This window comes from Eurosta solidaginis, chromosome 2 (assembly GCF_040869045.1).
Source record: "Eurosta solidaginis isolate ZX-2024a chromosome 2, ASM4086904v1, whole genome shotgun sequence".
NCBI lineage: Eukaryota > Metazoa > Arthropoda > Insecta > Diptera > Tephritidae > Eurosta > Eurosta solidaginis.
In genome coordinates, this window is record NC_090320.1 from 28,798,377 (window position 1) to 28,805,681 (window position 7,305).

The window sequence follows — 7,305 nt, forward strand, 5'->3', positions numbered from 1 at the left end:
TGTTCTCTGATGTGAGCCAGATATTTTAAGTTTGTTGTCTTTAAGCGCGATATCCATATCATAAAATAAAATTAAAGAAAAAAAACTTTTTTAAAATAATAATTATGTGAAATATGGAATTTTTTTGTCGCAGACGAAAAAGCCTAATTATCGTTAAAGGTTACAATGAACTTATAAAGTGTTGTATTTCTTTACAGTCAATTTATTTTTTACTTTTTAGTTAATTTTATTAACCAATAATAAAAGCTTATTTAAAAAAAATTTTTTTTTCTTTAATTTTATTTTTTACTTTTTAGTTCGTTTTATTAACAAGTAATAGAAGCTTGTTCTTAGAAAAGCTTTCTTCTTAAATTTAATTTAAATATGAACTTTTTTTAATTTTTAATAGGGTAAAATATTGTTTAAATTAGTTATGTTATCTTTACTTAGTTATTTGTAACGTTTCTCATCCTATCCATTTCCTTTAATGCATCAACATTACAAGATTTCTTCGAAGTCAACTTTGAACAGTCAAGTTCTTCTATTCGAGTGTTAACTAACTTAAAATCATATTTTATTGTGACTTTGCCTATGTCGCGTTCAGTTTACAACTACTTATTGCAGATCTCTGCTCTGTGGGTTAAATCTGTTTTAAATATAAAATAAAATTCCAACTTTCGCTTAGTAGAATTCCATCGCCAAAAATCTGTAAAACAAAATCAAGTGCAGAAAAAAATATGCAACACTTAGCGATAACAGCTTAACCGCGTTAGCGTTCGTTGTATCAGAGAATTTTTACACATCAAAATGACGGCTGTTATGTTTGCAAGGTTGCATTCCTTTGAGTTTATCGCGTTTCACCAGAAATATAAGTTTATATTGAGAAAACGCAAGTCGATAATGGGAAATCCAACTTTATAATGAGAAAATAAAATATGATAATGAGAAGCGTATCTTATTGAGAAAATATAAATTGATAGTGAGACATGTTACTTCATATTGAGAATACATAAATTGATAGAGAAATATGAATTGATAATGAGAAAAGATAATTTAATAATGAGAAAATATAAAATTTTAAGAATGATAAGTTGCAATTAATCTGATCTGGAGTCGGTGAGCCAATTCTGCAACATTTCGGAGATACAGCATAAAGACAATTAAAATATAGCATTGTTTAAAGCATTCGAAAGCATTTTAAAAGCTTGAGGTCAAATACGAAAATTATATTGTACAGAGTGTTTGGGTGGCGGTGTTACTGGAATGCATAAGATTACGTTGAACCAAAGACTCTCTAAATATAAGATGGTACATTGTAGAGTTCTAAAGCTTTGTGGAAATTGTGGGACGGCTGTACCAGGAATTCACCATACTTTTTGCTATCCTGTCCGCCTCAACATAGCTGATTTGATAAGGCTGTTTAACTTTGTAATTTATTTTGCCTTTGGAAAAATTACCTATTTGAAAATAAGCTGGCTGAAAAATATTGGCATAACAGCTTAAGTTAAATCAACAAATGAAAATCTCAGCCAAGCGATTTGTAAAAAAAAAAGCTAAGTTGTCTATTTGTTACTTTCTCAATATAGGGTGTATTCGAGCTGCAGCAGTGCTACTTTTTATGACAGCGGATAACGTTCTTCAGCAACATTTGAGCAGATGTGGCGATTCTAGGAAATTAGCGACATTCCATCAACTAGGCAGCACTTTAGCAATACTACTGTTATTATTTGACTGCTCAAACACACCCATATTAATTGTGCATTAAATCTAAAATATAAAACTCAAAAATGACTCCGGTTGTTATGTCCGCAGCATTTATTTAGTTCAAAGTCACAGCCAATAATAGCCAAAGCCATAATAATTTACACGGGTCATCAATTCTTTCTCGGATTCAAAAGCTGAAATACCAGCGCTACTGTCATCAGAGCAGTGTCATCATTGTCAGTAGCGCCAATAACACCAAACTCGTGCCTGACACACAAAAATCGTTTCATTCAATAGCGCAAGTGAAATGTACTACGCACTCACTACTAAGTAGCGTAAAAAATTCGCTTGGAGTCATTGCGTCAATGAGCTACCATTGAGCTGGCACCGCATTGGCGCTGGCGCCATGCAATTTACATCACTAAAATTGCGGGAATGCCCAGCCTCATGACTTTTTTAATCCATATCGTGAACACGAAGCAGGAGCAAAACGTATGGTGTATACCTGGTGCAGCCGTCCCACTCTGTGGAGAATGAACGACTCTACAATGCTCCCTCTTATTAATCTACGCTCATCTAGCGGCAGTGGTTAAATAACTACAGCTACTGCACACGGTGTACCGAAAAGCGGAGACACCACCCTCTGATGGCCATATGGTATAATAACCAAAGACTCTCTAAATATAAAATGGTACATTGTAGAGTTCTAAAGCTTTGTGGAAATTGTGGGACGGCTGTACCAGGAATTCACCATACTTTTTGCTATGCTGTCCGCCTCAACATAGCTGATTTTATAAGGCTGTTTGTTGCGACTAAACAACTTTTGGCTAAATTTACGAGGCTTTCGAAAGTATAAAGAACAGGCTTTACTGAGTTTTACAGAATTCGCTTTTATTATTTATAACGTGTGAATATTGTTTAGTTTAAAATGAATAGTTAAATGCAATATATGGCGCACTTTTGCGCTCTACTAATAGTTATAGAGAAATTGTTTAAATTAGTTAAATTGGTAAATCGTTTCAACACAGCTCAGCTTAGTGGCGGTTTTGTTTGGTTTCGTTTGTTTTTATATCTTTTCGTGCCTCGTACGCGTCTGAATTCTCGTAGCAAACTAATTCCTCGAAGGAACGTTTCGGTTAATTCAAACGCGCTTACATTTTTGGCACGGTTGCATTTTTGAGTATCAATACAGATAAGTTGCAATTTTTTGTATAAATAATACGATAATTCAAATTCAGTTTCGAAGTGATTGACAAGCAGTTTCATTTAAATAAGATTTAAAATACTGTAACGTTCTTAAGGAATATTTCCGAGCATTCTATTGTTTAAACTGTAACATCCTCCCCCCCGTGATTCACGTCACTGGTAAGAGAATCACTACCAACGTCAAGTATTGCAATTTTGGATGCTGGCCTTCGTATGACTCCGGTTGATATCTTAACTAAAACGGATCTGACTTGACCATCTGGAGCTGGCTTTGGCTCTGTGACGATGTCCCTTTTCCAGTGCCCTCGGCTTTCGTTGTCGTCGCAGATTATAACAACGTCACCTACCGCTATCGGCTTTACTCTCTTATACCATTTAGTACGACGTGTCAAAGTGGGAAGATACTCAAGTATCCACCTCTTCCAGAAGGTTTGCTTCAGTTGCTGCGCTATATGCCATTGTTTGCGCAGACATTTTTCGTATGAGAGTGCAGGAGTTTGTATTTCATTTGCGCACCCTAGCAAAAAATGATTTGGTGTTAGAAGTTCGGCGTCTTTGTTTTCTAGTGGAACATGTGTTAATGGACGCGAATTTATCAAATTTTCTGCTTCAATCAGTAGACTCTGTAACGTTTCCAACTGTGGCGCTCGTTCTTTAAGTGTGAATATTAAAACGCGTTTTACGCTTCTCACCATTCTCTCCCATGCGCCTCCTGCAGATGGATTGGCAGGTGTGTTGAAAACCCACTCAACTCCTCTACGATCGCATTCCGATTGCATGCCAACCTGCACACTTACCCAGTCTTCCTTGCTCGCGCCAACAAAATTTGTTCCCATATCGCTCCTAAGTCGCACCGGGACACCTCTTCGGTTTACAAAATTACGACAGACAATTATGGCGGAATCAGTCGACAGGTCCTTAGCTAGTTCTAAGTGGATGGCTCTGATAGTTAAACAAGTAAAAAGCGCGACCCAACGTTTTTCTCGACGCCGGCCTAGGGATACCAATATGGGCCCGAAATAGTCGACCCCTGAATACGTGAACGGGCGAACGAAGGGCGTAGTTCGATCGCTGGGTACTTGGCCCATGATTGGTGGTTCAGGTACAGCTGATAAGTTTTTGCACATTTGACAATTAGCTTTAATTGACCTTAGTACTCGGCGTGCGCTTGGAATCCAAAACTTCCGACGTATTGCGCATAGTGCTGCATCAAAATTATGGTGATGGAAAACTTCATGATAGTGTTTGGCTATAAGGCGGGATATAGGGTGGTCTTTTGGCAGAATTATTGGTCGCCTAGTTGACAGTGGTAGACATTCTGCGTAATCAATCCTCCCGGCCATTCGTAATGTGCTTTTCTCATCTAATATTGGGCTGAGCTTAAAGAGAGAACTACATTTCGGAATTTGAGCACCCTTACGTAACAATTCTATCTCGGCAGCAAACACATTGTGCTGTACTAGTGCGCAAATCAGTAACTCAGTTCGCTTAATTTCATTTGCATTAACAAAATTTGACGCATATTCATAGCCTTTACCCTTGCGAAATTTTATTATAGCATATCGTACCCATGTCATTACTCTTAAAAACTTATAATAATTTGAATACTTGTTGAATGGGATTACCACGTCTGGTAAAGCTATCGTGTATATTTGCTTAGAGCGTCTCTCCTCTTGGCATTCGTTTTGAAATATCGCTTGGCATTACTGGCCATTCAGTATCAGGTAATCTCAAAAGGTTAGGTCCATTTAACCACTTACCATTTCCAGAAAATGTTTTGATGCGCGTTGCATCATCGGCTGGGTTTTCTATACCTGGGACCCACCTCCACTGACTGGGTACAGATGTTTGCAATACCTCAGCTATACGGTGTGCTACGAACTGCTTGTAGCATCTGGCATCGGACCTTATCCACTGCAGAACTATTTTTGAGTCTGACCAAAATATCACTTTATTTGGCTGAACGTCATGGCTATTGATGACCGCTTCTTTCAACCTTATACCCAGGACAGCTGCTTGCAACTCAAGCCGTGGAATGGACAGGGGCTTGAGCGGGCTGCATCGGGATCGACCAGCTACAAACATAACTTCCGTGTTGTTTGTGTATTGAATGCGCCAGAAAGCGACGGCAGCAAATGCGATCTCGCTCGCATCGACAAAAACATGCAGTTGTATGTTAGCATTCGGGTTCAAAAAACTTACGCTATAGCATCTGGGCATCTTGAAATCTTCGATGGTGTTCAGTGTTTTGTACCACTGCATCCATTTCTTATAAATGTCCTCAGGGATTGGCTCATGCCAGTCAACGCTTCTGTGCCACAAGCTTTGCATTAGCACCTTTGCTCGTAAAACCATTCCACAAACAAAACCAAGTGGGTCGAATATCGACATAGTAACGCTTAACATTTCACCTTTCGTCGGTCGTCTACTATAGTCCAAAACAGCTTTTGGCACTTTTGAAAATGTTAGCTTGAATAAAAAATAATCTTCGTTTGGGTTCCAGTGCATACCCAGTACCTTTTCGGTAGCACCTTCACCTCGGCATATATAGTTATTTTGTTGCGTACACGATTGCGCATTGTTCGATACGGCTCGTATAAGCTCTTCTGAATTTGATACAAACCCTCTTATCTCGAAGCCAGCGCTGCTGTGGATGTCAATTACATCTTTGGTTACTTTAATACTTTCTTTGACGGTGTCAAAACTGTCCATGTAATCATCTACATAGTGCCTGTCGACGATGGCATCTACGGCTCTTGCGTTCATATTTCGATATTTTTCAGCATGCATATTTTTTATAAATTGCGCCGAGCAAGGGGAACTTATTGATCCAAATATCATTGCGCACATCACATATACTTCAGGTGCTTTTGATTGGTCGCCCTCTCTCCAAAGAAAGCTTTGCGCTCTTTGATCTTCTTTACGAATCAAGATCCGATGAAACATCTCGCGGATGTCACCACAAACTGCTACTTTACCCTGCCTAAACTTGCATAATATTGCTAAAAGCGATTTGGGTTGGTATTTTTCCGGCCCTTTCATTAAGGCACAGTTCAACGACATATTATTGATTTTTGATGCAGCGTCGAAAACAAGTCTGCGTTTGTTACCCTTATTTATGTTACATGTAGCAAAATGTGGTAAATACCACGTACGATCGGCACTTACACTTAATTCATCGGGGGAAAGCCGCTTCGTGTATCCCTTGTCTACATACTCGGCAATTTTTTCCTTGTACCACTTTCCATACTCTTGATCTCGTGCCATTTTTGCTTCAATTTGCTCTAAACGTTTTACGGCCGTACTGCAACTCTGCGGAAAATTTATATTATCTTTATTCCACAGTAAACCAGTTTCATACCTGCCGTTTACATAATTTGTTGTCTGTTGCAATAAATTTTCGGCTCTTATATCTACTTCTGATTTTACAATTGGCGATTTTACAACTTCAAACTTTTCTGCAGCAAAATATTCTGACATCTGTTTGTTTATTTCATACAGTTGTGTGTAATCAATATTTACGTGACCAACTGTGACGTCATTAGAGCGATATTCGTTCGATCCAAATAGTGTCCAACCTACCATTGTTTTGTGGACTGCAAAACCATCATCTAAATTGACATGTTTACTTGTTCTTATTAAATCTGCATGCGAAAGTCCAATTAGAATTTGTGGTGTTACATTGTTATAATCTGTGATTGGTATATTTCTCAGCTGTTCGTGACGTTGCATGAATTCGCTCAAGTTCAACGATTGCTGTGGTAGATACAACTTCTTTGTTGTACGAACTCCCCTCATTTGATAACTCGGTGCTGCTTCATTTATGCCGCCGATCTCAAACGATACTTGCCGCGACTGTTCGCTCATACTTTTATTTCCAATCCACTTCAGCCGAAGTAAATCGGTTTTGCCTTTGAGGCCAATGGCGTCTGCTGCCTTTTCTTCTAACAGCGATATTTTTGCGCCTTCGTCTATAAAAGCAATAACATTGATTTCTCCTTTTGGACCTTTTATTTTTACAGGCAAATATTTTAGGAGTGTTTGTTTACGTTGTGGTGAATTCGACATTTGGTCAAATGGTTGCTTTGGATTCAAATATATTATAGCGACAGCTGTTTCAGCTGATGAAATATTTGTTTTGTTATTATTACTAGGATTGTGAAGCAAACGATTATGATATTTATTACATGACGATATACCACATACACGTCGTTTTCGGCAGTTTTGTACACTATGACCGGGCTGTAGACAACAAAAACACAAGTGTTTCTTTTTGATCAAATCCCACCGTTTGGAATAATTTTCCTCTTTAAATTTTGGGCATTGATTTAAGCTATGGTTTTGATCACATAATGAGCATGATTTTTCCTCTTTTGTGACAGTCATTATGGGTTTGAGTGGGCCTTTCGGCTTGTG